At 39.5% G+C, this 16,081-nt stretch overlaps 1 pseudogene; it reads right to left on the bottom strand.

The window, feature by feature from the left end:
• Positions 1-1,864: 1,864 nt before the first annotated feature.
• LOC116755942 lies at positions 1,865-2,472 on the bottom strand (annotated as a pseudogene).
• Positions 2,473-16,081: the final 13,609 nt, after the last annotated feature.

Genomic DNA, 16,081 nt, shown 5'->3' with positions numbered 1-16,081 from the left:
GCATGTGGGATCTTCCCGGCCCGGGGCACGAACCCGTGTCCCCTGCATCGGCAGGCGGACTCTCAACCACTGTGCCACCAGCGAAGCCCAAATGTAATTTTTTAAACTCAGTAAAAAAACCCTTTGACTTTCTCTTTTATGATTACCTGTTTTTGATCCTCTGCAAAATACAAGGCAAACTTCCAACACAGACAAGTTAATGTTATATCCTAACTATATTTACCATAACTCAGTCATATTAATTAATACAAAGGTAGTGAGAAGCTCTCACATTTCGTCTCAAACAACATGAGGTCATAAGCATATGAGGGAATCATGTACTACTGGTCATTAATCCTAATTTCAGAAATTATATTTGAAGATTTAATTCTCTCTTCCTATGTCTAGACAGGCAACCAGGAATAATCTTTTCAGCTTTAATTGCATTTATGCCTATGACTTCATAAAAGGGACAATTCTCGTCGTTATTTGCAAGAGAAAAAAAAAAGATGGTATATAATCCTCATCATCACGTTATACTTGTCAGTAACCTCAATATCTGGGCCTCCATGGGAGACATCAAAGACATATAAAACAAATAAAAATTACACCCTTAATAAAAATCTATCCTTAACAAAAATCATAGTATTCATTAAGAAATTGTTGATTATCTCCTCTGATTACAAATGAGTGCAATGCAGTTTTTCCCTCAAGCAGCTTAGCTTCTATTTAAAGATGGAAGGTATATTACTCTGCTAGGGCTGCCATAATAAAATATCACAAATTGCATGGCTTAAACAATAGAAATTTATTTTCTCACAGTTCTGGAGGCTGGTCCAAGATCAAGGGGTCATCAGGTTGGGGTTTTTCTTGAGGCCTCTCTCCTTGGCTTGTGGGTGGCCACCATCTCACTGTTTCCTTACAGTGTCTTTCTTCTGTGCACATGCATCCTTGGTGTCTCTCCATGTATCCAAATGTCCCTGTCTTACAGAGACACCAGTCAGACTGGATTAAGGCCCACCCTAAAGACCTCATTTTAACTTAACTACCTCTTCAAAGGCCCTGTCTCCAAATATAGTCACGCTCTGAGATACCAGCAGTTAGGACTTCAACATGTGAACAACACATGGCATTGTATATAAGTGTAATAAAACATAATATACTACAGTAACTCAAGAGAAGATGCTGGCTAGTACACTGGTAAGGCTCTGCACCAGGTAACAGAGCAACTGGAAAGGAAGAGAAATAACATTTACTGATTATCCACTATGTGACAGTATCTGTGTTACATACTTTTTTTTCCACATATGCATTTCGTTTTAATAAATAGAGCATATTCATGGCTTAGATCTTAAATCATATTACAGACAAACACTTCTAGGCCCAAACAGCTAACAGCGAAGCTGCTACTGCTGGAAGGAATGCAGCCCCACATGCACTTGAAGTCCAAAGAGCAGTGACCTGACTCTAGAGGCCACCACACACCGCCCCTCTGTAGGCTGGACGCTGGACCAGTGGACAGCAGGAGACTCGAGGACATTCATGCACCCACCATTTGACCCCTCACCTTCGTGCTGCAGAACCAGCGGGAAGTTGTATTACTGTCAGATAAGCTAGAGGAAGGTTTCCTGATCATATTAAGCAAAGCTCTCCCATTGCTACCAATCAGCCAGGGGCGTTAGCTTAAAAAGGGTATCCACTGATAAATACAGAATATGAGAACAGCAAGGAGGAAGCTATACAGGTCATCTTGTTTCTTCAAATGTCAGAAGTGTCCACGTCACAGCAGTTGGTGGACACCACCTCCTGCAGGCATAGTCCAAAAACTTCCTGTTGGCGGTTGCACCAAACAAGGCTCCCCGCGCTTCTGGCATCATCTACTGGGCTATGAGGCCCAGCCAGCTTTTGAGAGTATTGGAAACCTTGATTTTGCGATCCCCATTATAAATCTCAACCTCACCAGCTACTTCCTCAGGCAGGTAGGCCTTCTGATCAATCTGGACATCAACATCTCTTTCCGTGTCGATTTTGTACATAGATATTTGCACTGCAGGCTTCACCAGAGGGAAATCTTATTTCCTGCAACGAACAATCATTCTGGGCTCCAATAACTGGTACAAACCCTGGAGGACCATTCCATCCAGCAGTACTTGGTACCTGGTTGTATCTTTTACCCTTTGGCTAAGTCTATGTTTTGCTTCATTTAGTAGGTCTGTGATAAGATCATCCATCTCTCGCTCTGAGGACTTCGAGCCTCACTTGATTTACCAAATTGGACACCTGAATTTTCTTCTGTTGCTCAATCTGCTTTTCTTTCTTCTCATAGTATTCCATAGTCTTCAGTCTTTGGGTTTGCACAAGACAACCCTTCTCAATGTTGAACTCTTCCTCTGCCTTCACGTCTATTTCTTCTGCTTCCTCATTGGCTTCTTTTTCAATAAAAGCCATTGTGTGCTTAATCTGCTTCTGCACATCAGCATTGCTGAGAGCCATGGCGCTAATGACGCAAAGAGGCGGGCCACTGGCTGGAGCTCAGGTCTGATACGGGCAGCTGGCAACCGGGAAAAGAAAGCTGGCGTGGCTTCAGGCCTCCTCTGTTTTGTTGTGCTACATACTTAACATGTGCTATCATGTGTAAAGCCTGTGGAAATCACAATCCAACCAGTTATCCCCATTTTATAAATGAGGAAACTGAGGCTCCAAGAGAGGAAAAGACTTCCCTAGGTAATGCAGCTGGAAGATGGTGGACCCATTTTAAGAATTTAGGTGTGTCATCAATGCTTATCTGCCTTCCACAAGAATATAATTCCTCCCTGCTGTTAGTCCTGGTTCTGCTACTCACTAGATTTTCTTGGACACCTCACTTACCTGAACTGGAATTCAACTTCCTAATCAATAAACTAAGAAGTGTCTTCATCCACTGTTTTCATAATTTCTTATTATATTGTAAAGTATTATAACCCATTATATGCACTTTGGAAATTAGGAAAAAAATGGAAAAAACTAAATGCAATATGCCACTCTAATAAAACCACCATAAATCTTTTGGTAAGATTCCCTTCTGGTCCCATCCTCCTAAACATAGGTAGGTAGAGTTTCCTTCTTGCATCACTTCATTTCTGAAGAAAAGCAAGTGGTCATCTCATTATGAGACTCAGATCAGATTAGCAAAATAGAAGAACAAGAGAGACAAAAAGAACAATGACATTCTACGAGCCCCTTCCTCTTAGTTATTTAGAAGGTTTCTTTGTGGATGCCTATCCATGAGGCAGGACTGACCTGTGTCACTTACACACAAACACACACATACACACACATCAGCTTTATGAAAAAACAAACTGAATGGATTCTAAGGGCCAAGAGGAAAGAGCCTAGCCATGAGGGAACAGCCAAAGAGTAAAGACAAAGGGACATTAAGGGAGGGGGAGAAGAGAGCAGCGGGGACAGAATAGACTCCTTGATCTCCGTCCAAATGAACTCATAATGAACCTAAAAATGACTTGAGGCAAAAAGCAAAGAACTGTATTGCACCATTCTCTGGCCAATGTGTGTGCATTTGATCATTTAAGACTTTCCAACAATGGACTGTATACCCTTCCAAAAATTAAGGGCATGACAGAGTGGTTATATAATATATCTTAGAGACTAGGAATAGATATATACATATATAGCAAACATACAAGTATATATACAAGTTTGTGACTTGCCTCTGCTTTTGTCATTTAACAACTCATAGGCATATTTAATATAATTATATAGTCTTCATAACCTTGATTTTAATGCCTGCATAATGTCCAATTGAATAAGTATACCAACCAGTTTACTTAGTCATTATTCTATTTTTAAACCTTTGAATATTTCCACCTTGTAGCTGTGTACTCAGTGAGGCAGTCTATAATTTTTAAGAGAGAAAAATATCCTATAAAAGTTGTTAGGACTTCCTTGGTGAACATATCAGTTATCTTAGAGAGAACCTCGGTTTGGGGAGGGTAAAATGAGTGACACTTCAGTTTACAACATAAAGCAGCAAGCAACCGACCCAAGAATATTGCAGATTTTTTTAAATGTATGAGTTTCTAGGATTTAAAATACAAGTAATTGCTGGAATTAGGCAGCACTTCTCTCCCACAAAGCCAGGTGCTCTAAAACTTTATGTAGGAGCAACAAGCCTTTTAAAAGAAGAATCTCACTTTGTCCCAGCTTACCCTTCCCCCTCCCCGTGTCCTCAAGTCCATTCTCTAGTAGGTCTGCGTCTTTATTCCCATCCTGCCTCTAGGTTTTTCATGACCTTTTTTTTTTTTTTTTAGATTCCATATATATGTGTTAGCATACGGTATTTGTTTTTCTCTTTCTGACTTACTTCACTCTGTATGACAGACTCTAGGTCCATTCACCTCACTACAAATAACTCAATTGCGTTTCTTTTTATGGCAAAGCAAGAGAGTGGCATATACATATATACACTACCAAATCTAAAACCGATAGCTAGTAGGAAGCAGCCGCATAGCACAGGGATATCAGCTCAGTGCTTTGCGACCACCTAGAGGGGTGGGATAGGAAGGGTGGGAAGGAGATGCAAGAGGGAGGAGATATGGGGATATATGTATACATATAGCTGATTCACCTTGTTATAAAGCAGAAACTAACACACCATTGTAAAGCAATTATACTCCAATAAAGATGTTAAAATAGAAGAAGAATCTATTCCCTAGGAAGTTTAATGTTAATGGAATCTGCCTTCACAGGAAAGTATAGATGTCCCAAGAGAAAATCTCCTAGAAAAAAAATGTGATACTCTGTACTAGTGAACGAGGCCAACCTCAGGCTCTAGAATGTTGTAGGGAAGGGCTGGTTCTGCAGTGTTTGGCTGATACTGACACAGCAACTATAATGTGCCTTGAGAATAACAGCTGGATATATGCACTGAATGAGCCGGTCACTAAGAATTGTAACGTCTGGGAACCGATATCTACTTTGATGTGAAGCAAACACATTATAGGAAGAACTGTCTTCTCTCCCTGCACACGAAGAAACAATTGCCAAATCGGCAACAGCTGGGTTCCTTGTTTGTCATGATGATTCCAGCAGTGTTCAATGTCGTGATTTTGGACTTCGTATTTTCAGAAGTAACTCCATATCACAGTGACAGCAGTATCAGCCACAGAGAACAGGTCCTTTGATGAGGTAAACAGATTTTTTCACAGGTCTTTTTCAGTGAAGTTATAATAACAAATATTTTGGACTAAATAAATATTCCTGGAGACCTTGAACTTAACTTGAGAGAGGAAGTCTGGGAAGAGAGGGCAGCACAGCAGCTAAGGTTCATTGGATGTGAATGTTTACAGGAAATTTGACCTTATTTTGTACTCTTAAACAGGTAAAGCAGGACGCAGCAGCTTCACTCTTAAAAATGGCAATGCAACGAGCATCTTCCAAAACAGTCTGCCTAATGTTTTTTAATTTGCCTTCATGATAAATTCCCAGAAGCTGACAAAACGAAATTACTATCATTTCTAGGTGTATAAAAAAAACGTAAAGCCAACTAAGTTGTAAAGCTGGTACATGCCAAGATTCAAAGAAAGAGAACCACTGAGTTAAAGAATAAGAAGAAACATGCCTTCATAGAAAATGGGAAACCTGAATATAGATAATAATGGAAGATTTAGAGTACAGTGAATGGAAATGGTAAAAATGTCACATATCACTAGAACATTCATTCATTCATACAAGTAATTAGCACTATTACATGCCAGCAATTGTTCGAGGTACTGGGGAGACAACGAATCATGCTGATTTCAATTAATTAAAAAGTTGGCAAACAAAGAGAACTTCAATTAGTGTGTTCATTGGTCTTTCCTCTTGCAGGAAAATATATATACATATATATTTTATATATACAAAATCTTATTTAAAGAAGCAAGAAGAACTACAGTCGTGCAGCCTGTGGAACAAAAACCACATTAACAGAAAGATAGACAAGATGAAAAGCCAGAGGCTATGTACCAGATGAAGGAACAAGATAAAACCCCAGAAAAACAACTAAATGAAGTGGAGATAGACAACATTCCAGAAAAAGAATTCAGAATAATGATAGCGAAGACGATCCAGGACCTCAGTAAAAGAATGGAGGCAAAGATCAAGAAGATACAAGAAATGTTTAACAAAGACCTAGAAGAATTAAAGAACAAACAGAGAAGAACAATACAGTAACTGAAATGAAAACTACACTAGAAGGAGTCAATAGCAGAATAACTGAGGCAGAAGAACAGATAAGTGACCTGGAAGACAGAATGGTGGAATTCACTGCTGTGGAACAGAATAAAGAAAAAAGAATGAAGAGAAATGAAGACAGCCTAAGAGACCTCTGGGACAACATTAAACACAACAACAATCGTATTATAGGGATACCAGAAGGAGAAGAACGAGAGAAAGGACCAGAGAAAATATATGAAGAGATTATAGTCGAAAACTTCCCCAACATGGGAACGGAAATAGCCACCCAAGTCCAGGAAATGCAGAGAGTCCCATACAGGATAAACCCAAGGAGAAACACACCGAGACACACAGTAATCAAATTGGCAAAAATTAAAGACAAAGAAAAATTATTGAAAGCAGCAAGGGAAAAATGACAACATACAAGGGAACTCCCATAAGGTTAACAGATGATTTCTCAGCACAAACTCTATAAGCAAGAAGGGACTGGAACTATATACTTAACGTGATGAAAGGGAAGAACCTACAACCAAGATTACTCTATCCAGCAAAGATCTTATTCACATTCAATGGAGAAATCAAAAGCTTTACAGACAAGCAAAAGCTAAGAGAATTCAGCACCACCAAACCAGCTCTACAATAAATGCTAAAGGAACTTAAGTGGCAAACACAAGAGAAGAAAAGGACCTACAAAAACAAACCCAAAACAATTAAGAAAATGGTCATAGGAACACACGTATCAATAATTACCTTAAACGTGAATGGATTAAATGCTTCAACTAAAAGACACAGGCTCGCTGAATGGATAAGAAAACAAGACCCATATGTACGCTGGCTACAAGAGACCAACTTCAGACCTAGGGACACATACAGACTGAAAGTGAAGGGATGGAAAAAGATATTCCATGCAAATAGAAATCAAAAGAAAGCTGGAGTAGCAATACTCATATCAGATAAAAGAGACTTTAAAATAAAGAATGTTACAAAAAACAAGGAAGGACACTACATAATGATCAATCAAAGAAGAAGATATAACAATTATAAATATATATGCACCCAACACAGGAGCACCTCAACACATAAGGCAACTGCTAGTAGCTACAAAAGAGGAAATCAACAGTAACACAGTAATAGTGGGGGACTTTAACACCTCACTTACACCAATGGACAGATCATCCAGATAGAAAATTAATAAGGAAACAAAAGCTTTAAATGACACAATAGACCAGATAGATTTAATTGATATTTATAGGACATTCCATCCAAAAACAGCAGATTACACATTCTTCTCTAGTGCGCACAGAACATTCTCCAGGATAGACCACATCTTGGGTCACAAATCAAGCCTCAGTAAATTTAAGAAAAGTGAAATCATATCAAGCATCTTTTTTGAGCACAACACTATGAGATTAGAAATGAATTACAGGGAAAAAAACGTAAAAAACACGAACACATGGAGGGTAAACAATATGTTACTAAATAACCAAGAGATCACTAAAGACATCAAAGAGGAAATTAAAAAATAACTAGAGACAAATGACAATGAAAACACGACAATCCAAAACCTATGGGATGCAGCAAAAGCAGTTCTAAGCGGGGTGTTTACAGGTATACAAGCATACCTCAAGAAACAAGAAAAATCTCAAATAAACAATCTAACCTTACACCTAAGGAACTAGAGAAAGAAGAATAAGCACAACCCAAAGTTAGCAGAAGGAAAGAAATCATAAAGGTCAGAGCAGAAATAAATGAAATAGAAACAAAGAAAACAAGAGCAAAGATCAATAAAAGTAAAAGCTGGTTCTCTGAGATGATAAACAAAATTCATAAACCATTAGCCAGACTCATCAAGAAAATGAGGGAGAGGACTCAAATCAATAAAATTAGAAATGAAAAAGGAGATGTTACAACAAACACTGCAGAAATACAAAGCATCCTAAGAGACAACTACAAGCAACTCTATGCCAATAAAATGGACAACCTGGAAGAAATGGACAAATTCTTAGAAAGGTATAACCTTCCAAGACTGAACCAGGAAGAAATAGAAAATATGAACAGACCAATCACAGGTAATGAAATTGAAACTGTGATTAAAAATCTTCCAACAGGGCTTCCCTGGTGGCACAGTGGTTGAGAGTCCGCCTGCCGATGCAGGGGACACAGGTTCGTGCCCCGGTCCAGGAAGATCCCACATGCTGCGGAGTGGCTGGGCCCGTGAGCCATGGCCGCTGAGCCTGCACGTCCAGAGCCTGTGCTCCGCAACGGGAGAGGCCACAGCAGTGAGAGGCCCGCCTACCGAAAAAAAGAAAAAAAAAAAATCTTGCAACAAACAAAAATCCAGGACCAGATGGTTTCACAGGTGAATTCTATCAAACATTTAGAGAACAGGTAACACCCATCCTTCTCAAACTCTTCCAAAAATTGCAGAGTAAGGAACACTCCCAAACTCATTCTATTAGGCTACCATCACCCTGATACCAAAATCAGACAAAGATATTACAAAAAAAGAAAATTACAGACCAATATCACTGATTAATATAGATGCAAAAATCCTCAACAAAATACTAGCAAACGGTATCCAACAACACATTAAAAGGATCATACACCATGAACAAGTGGGATTTATCCCAGGGATGCAAGGATTAGCCAATATATGCAAATCAATCAATGTGATACACCATATTAACACATAAGAATAAAAACCATATGATCATCTCAATAGATGCAGAAAAAGTTTTTGACAAAATTCAACACCCATTTATGATAAAAACTCTCCAGAAAGTGGGCACAGAGGGAACCTGCCTCAACATAATAAAGGCCATATATGAGAAACCCACAGCAAACATCATTCTCAATGCTGGAAAATCTGAAAGCATTTCCTCTAAGATCAGGAACAAGACAAGGATGTCCAATCTCACCACTATTTTTCAACATAGTTTGGGAAGTCCTAGCCATGGCAATCAGAGAAGAAAAAGAAATAAAAGGAATACAAATTGGAAAAGAGGAAGTAAAACTGTCACTGTTTACAGATGACATGATACTATACATAAAGAATCCTAAAGATGCCACCAGAAAACTACTAGAGCTAATTAATGAATTTGGTAAAGCTGTAGGATACAAAATTAATGCACAGAAATCTCTTGCGTTCTTATACACTAATGATGAAAAATCTGAAAGAGAAATTAAGGAAACACTCCCATTCACCATTGCAACATACCTAGAAATAAACCTACCTAGGGAGACCAAAGGTAGGTTTGCAGAAAACTATAAGACACTGATGAAAGAAATTAAAGGTCATACCAACAGATGGAGAGATATACCATGTTCTTGGATTGGAAGAATCAATATTGTGAAAATGACTATACTACCCAAAGCAATCTACAGATTCAATGCAATCCCTATCAAATTACCAATGGCATTTCTTACAGAACTAGAAGAAAAAATATTAAAATTTGTATGGAGACACAAAAGACCCCGAACAGCCAAAGCAGTCTTGAGGGAAAAAAAACGGAGCAGGAGGAATCAGACTCCCTGACTTCAGACTATACTACAAAGCTACAGTAATCAAGACAATATGGTACTGGCACGAAAACAGAAACATAGCTCAATGGAACAAGATAGAAAGCCCAGAGATATACTCACTCACCTATGGTCAACTAATCTATGACAAAGGAGGCAAGGATATACAGTGGAGGAAAGACAGTCTCTTCAATAAGTGGTGCTGGGAAAACTGGACAGCTACATGTAAAAGGATGAAATTAGAACATTCCCTAACACCATACACAAAAATAAACTCAAAATGGATTCGAGACCTAAATGTAAGACTGGACACTATAAAACTCTTAGAAGAAAACATAGGAAGAACACTCTTTGACATAAATCACAGCAAGATCTTTTTTGATCCACCTCCTAGAGTAATGGAAATAAAAACAAAAATAAACAAATGGGACCTAATGAAACTTAAAAGCTTTTGCACAGCAAAGGAAACCATAAATAAGACGAAAAGACAACTCTCAGAATGGGAGAAGATATTTGCAAAGGAATCAACGGACAAAGGATTAATCTCCAAAATATATAAACAGCTCATGCAGCTCAATGTTAAAGAAACAAACAACCCAATCCAAAAATGGGCAGAAGACCTAAATAGATATTTCTCCAAAGAAGACATACAGATGGCAAGAAGCACATGAAAAGCTGCTCAACATCACTAATTATTAGAGAAATGCAAATCAAAACTACTATGAGGTATCAACTCACACCAGTTAGAATGGGCATCATCAGAAAATCTACAAACAACAAATGCTGGAGAGGGTGTGGAGAAAAGGGAACCCTCTTGCACTGTTGGTGGGAATGTAATTTGATACAGCCACTATGGGGAACAGTATGGAGGGTCCTTAAATAACTAAAATTAGAATTACCCACTACTGGGCATATACCCAGAGAAAACCATGATTCAAAAAGACACATCCACCCCAATGTTCATTGCAGCACTATTTACAATAGCCAGATCGTGGAAGCATCCTAAATGCCCATCGACAGACGAATGGATAAAGAAGATGTGGTACATATATACAATGGAATATTAGCCATAAAAAGGAACGAAATTGGATCATTTGTTGAGACGTGGATGGATCTAGAGACTGTCATACAGAGTGAAGTAAGTCAGAAAGAGCAAAACAAATATCATATATTAACGCATGTATGTGGAACCTAGAAAATGGTACAGATGAACCGGTTTGCAGGGCAGAAGTTGAGACACAGATGTAGAGAACAAACGTATGGACACCAAGGGGGGAAAGCTGCAGGGGGTGGGGATGGTGGTGTGCTGAATTGGGTGATTGGGATTGACATGTATACACTGATGTGTATAAAATTGATGACTAATAAGAACCTGGTGTATAAAAAATAAAATAAAATTCAAAAACAAATCTTGTTTATATATGGAATTTAGAGGGGCTTAAATCAAACCAGACTTCATTCATTTGTTCATCTAATCATTCAACATTTACTCTGGACCCTCATGGGCCAGGCACTCTGCCCAGTGCTGGAGACCAAGAGAGAAATGACAAAGTTCCTTTCTGCACCATCTAGAGAAACATATATTATTTGTGTAAATGTATAAACAAATATTTAGTTGATATATTTCATAGTGGGCTCATAAACTCACAAATTTCTACAGACTGTGACACTTTAAAATTTCTCTTTTTATCCAAAAAATTAATAGTTCTTTTATAGTTTAAACTTCTACATAAAAGTTGTTGGATTAACATTTTTTTCCCTTGGGACCAGCCTTCTAGGATTATCATTTGAATACACTGTTACCCAAAAAATTGATCAATATGAACAAACTGCCTGAAGGCAGCTTTGAGACGCACTTGTTATCAACCTATATTAGTTGACCCTGAAAGGTAAGACCAATATCCTGACCTTTCTCATTTTAGTATCCAGATGATTAAATATGTTTTGTATTATTTAATGTGGTTATCTAAAATATTAAGAAAACCTCAAGTCAAAAGAATAGCTAAACAGATTAGGTAGCTTCAAATTATCAGTTGACTTCTTCCTCCAGAAATTACAAAAGCAAACACCTTTCCATCTGTATTTTGAAAAAAAGCATTTCTTTACCTGCACATTTAGGCACAAATCCTAGACAGGATTTAGTATGCTGTACCCTGTCACTGCCAGGCTATGTTGGCCCAAAGGAAAAGATGACAGTGGTTCAGAGAAGATGAAACCATCACATCAAGCCAAAGGACTGCTTTATAACACTACTGCTAATTAAGTTGATCAGAATGTACGACCCAGTATTTCTCAGGCAGCCTAACTTATTCAAACCCAACTCATCTATCACAGGAAAACAGGGCAAAATCTCCACTTAATTTTCTCATTTCCGACAGCCATAAAGCCAATAATAGTCTCTTTATAAACTTTATTTTGTCTCTGAATCTCCTATTTTAAAAAACCAAAGGGCTTACCTAGAATTTTCTCCAGCTTGTGTACTTTAATAAATGCCTAAGGTCAAGCACCAAGTTTTCTTTATTTCAATTACCCTCAATGTGCCTGGCGCACAGCAGGTGCTCAATGACTGTTTAATTGATTTATATAGCTTAAAAATATCTGTATTGGTGATTGAATTTGCCTGTTATATGCAGATTTTTGTCACATCTAGGGAGATACCTGACCTAAAGTAATTGATTCCTGAAGGTCACCTGAACTGATTCACATCTTAATACAAGTTGTTTCATGTTTAAGGTATGTTTTTTGAGCACCTTTTAAGTAATCTATGAGTCTCAGCAATGAAAACATTCTAGAACTGTTTGTGACATATCATTTTCGGTAAGCGGGCCTCTCACTGTCGTGGCCTCTCCCATTGCGGAGCACAGGCTTCAGACGCGCAGGCTCACCAGCCATGTCTCACGGGCCCAGCCGCTCCGCGGCATGTGGGATCTTCCCGGACCAGGGCACGAACCCGTGTCCCCTGCATCAGCAGGCAGACTCTCAACCACTGCTTACCAGGGAAGCCCTGTGACATATCTTTTACTCTAAATTAATGAACCACCCATCTAAGACAATGCATCTATCCATTTCATTTACCTCCCTTCTGAAAGAGTTGATCAATGCTATAATCCTTACTATTCATGTCAGTCGAGGAACAAAAGGTCATTTACCCAAAAATTTGCTGAGATTAAAAATAACTTAGGGACAAGGTCAAAACAATAGCAGACCCTTGATGCGCAAGTTATTGCTTTTCAATAATAAGCCCAAATCCTCCCCCACATCACTCTCAGGGAGTACTATAAATATTAGGGATTCATCACAAGCATAATGTTTAGGGGATTGCCACCAGGTTCTAGAGAATGGTACATTCATTATCCTCTAAAAATATTTTCACTGCTATGATCAGAATGAATTAAGAAGTCAACCCACCGGAAGAATTACAATTATTCACTTCTTCTGTACCAGTGTTGGGAATGAATCTCACTTTTCCTGGAAATTTTATTACATGTTAATTTACCTGTGTTGCATTAAGTGACAAGCATTCTGGAAGGCCAGCAGAAAAGCAGAATGGCCTGGCCTATCTCTTGGAGGCTCCTATCACTCTGCTTGGAAAAATTACTAATTCAGTGCTTCAAATATATTATTTAGCATAAAAGTAGAGCAATAAGTAGTAGTGAAAAACACTTGTTTATAAGCACATTATAGGTAGTTCCATGACCTGCACTTTATTTTATAATAAAATCTTTGATTCTAAAGTAGTGATGTTCTCAAGGCTACAACTAGAAGAAAGTGACTTATTAACATGATTTTAGATACTGAAAGAGAAAGAACAACATATAGTTGTAACAGGAAAGACATTCTGCTGTCTAGTCATCTTACATCTTACACATTGTTTTCATAGATTTCAAAAAGTTTCCCGTATTTTAAGAGTGAATAATTTCAACTTTGACACAGAGTGTGATTAATACTTTGTCGCCACTAGAATTTATTTTAGGGTATCTTCCAATCTTTCCCACCCCAGTACACACAGATGTGCAAAAAATATATTTACCTACGCTTCTACTACTTTAGAATATTAGCTCAGGAAGTCACATCCCTAAATTGGTAAAGCCCAGGTGACTGTCTCCTTTTAGAATGCATCTAATTTCAATGTGAGTATAAATTAATTATCTTCCTCCTCCAATTGACACAGGCCAATTTGTACTTAGAGGTAAGGGTGCAAGGCAGAAAGTGTGATCAATAGCCTGTTATACAGGGCCACAGGAAATCTGATCCCCAGAGGGCTCAGAAAGCCAAAGAGGGCAAGAAGTTAATGGGGGCAAGATAGCAAATCTACACTATAATTTAATTTGCAAGCTGAAAAACTGTGACTATTTTGCCAAGAAGCCTTTTATCCCACTTTCTCCAATAGCAGAAATCTGTGATTACCAGTCTTTCATCCAATATGAATTGGGCACACATATAGAACAGAGAAATAAAACCTAAGGGAGATTTTATTTTAATTTGACAAATTTTTTTTAATTTAATAAAATAACTTATTGTTCCAGAAATGTACTGGTTGCATAAGAATCAAAGTATAATTTTATTCAAAAATGATCATATCAGAGCCACATCTACTAATTAGATCAACCTAGACTCAACCAGGATTCATTCAAATATTTAGCACATGGCCATATTTACTGGTCACTATACTTACTGCCAGGGATGCAGAGATTTAAGATAAAAGAGATTGTCTAAGCTCTCAGTAAACATACAGTTTAGAGAGGAAAACAAGTCAAAAAGATTATAAATAATATACAATGTGCCTCTCTAAATTTGTAATACTTATAATTGTATCACCTATTTCATCATAAGAATTACATGAGCTAATCCATAGAAATTATTTAGCAAAACTTCTGTCACATAGTAATTTAAATAAATATTAGCATCAGATGATGATGTAAACTATGGTGATGATGATGATACGGTGATGCCACCATCCCAAGAATATATGGGAACAATGAGGACACAGAATGGAGATTAGGAAAGGATTTTTAAAAGAAAAGCTTTCCTGGGCTTCCGGGAAGATGGTGGAAGAATAAGACGCAGAGATCACTTTCCTCCCCACAGATACACCAGAAATACATCTACACGTGGAACAACTCCTACAGAACACCTACTGAACGCTGGCAAAAGACCACAGACCTCCCAAAAGGCAAGAAACCCCACACGTACCTGGGTAGGGCAAAAGAAAAAAGAATAAACAGAGACAAAAGAATAGGGATGATACCTGCATCACTGGGAAGGAGCTGTGAAGGAGGAAAGGACTCCACACACTAGGAAGCCCCTTCACGGGCGGAGACTGCGGGTGGCGGAGGGAGAAAGCTTCGAAGCCGTGGAGGAGAGTGCAGCCACAGGGGTGTGGAGGGCAAAGCGGAGAGATTCCCTTCCAAAGGGTCAGTGTCGACCAGCACTCACCATCCTGAGAGGCTTGTCTGCTCACCCGCCGGGGTGGGCGGGGCTGGGAGCTGAGGCTCGGGCTTCGGTCGGAGCGCAGGGAGAGGACTGGGGTTGCGGCGTGAACACATCCTGCAGGGGGTTAGTGCGCCACGGCTGGCCGGGAGGGAGTTCGGGGGAAAGTCTGGACCTGCCGAAGAGGCAAGAGACTTTTTCTCCCCTCTTTGTTTCCTGGTGCGCGAAGAGAGGGGATTAAGAGCGCTGCTTAAAGGAGCTCCAGAGAAGGGCGCGAGCCGCGGCTAAAAGCGCGGACACCAAAGACAGGCATGAGACGCTAAGGCTGCTGCTGCCACCACCAAGAAGCCTGTGTGCAAGCACAGCTTACTCTCCACACCCTGCTTCCTGGGAGCCTGTGCAGCCCGCCACTGGCAGGGTCCCGGGATCCAGGGACAACTTCCCCGGGAGAACGCACGGCGTGCCTCAGGCTGGTGCAACGTCACGCCGGCCTCTGCCGCCGCAGGCCCGCCCCTCATTCCAAGCGGCTCTCTCCCCACGGCCTGAGTGAGCCAGAGCCCCCGAATGAGTGGCTCCTTTAACCCCGTCCTGTCTGAGCGAAGAACAGAGTCCCTCCGGCGACCTACACGCAGAGGCGGGGCCAAATCCAAAGCTGAACCCCGGGAGCTGTGCGAACAAACAAGAGAAAGGGAAATCTCTCCCAGCAGCCTCAGGAGCAGGGGATTTAAATTCCACAATCAACTTGATGCACCCTGCATCTGTGGAATACCTGAATAGACAACAAATCATCCCAAATTTAGGAGGTGGACTTTGAGAGCAAGATTTGTGATTTTTTCCGCTTTTCCTCTTTTTGTGAGTGTGTATGTGTATGCTTCTGTGTGAGATTTTGTCTGTATAGCTTTGCTTCCACCATTTGTCCTAGGGCTCTATCCGTCCTTTT

The sequence above is a fragment of the Phocoena sinus genome, chromosome 6 (assembly GCF_008692025.1).
Source record: "Phocoena sinus isolate mPhoSin1 chromosome 6, mPhoSin1.pri, whole genome shotgun sequence".
In the NCBI taxonomy this organism is placed as follows: domain Eukaryota; kingdom Metazoa; phylum Chordata; class Mammalia; order Artiodactyla; family Phocoenidae; genus Phocoena; species Phocoena sinus.
This window is presented reverse-complemented; position numbering and strand designations above follow the sequence as displayed.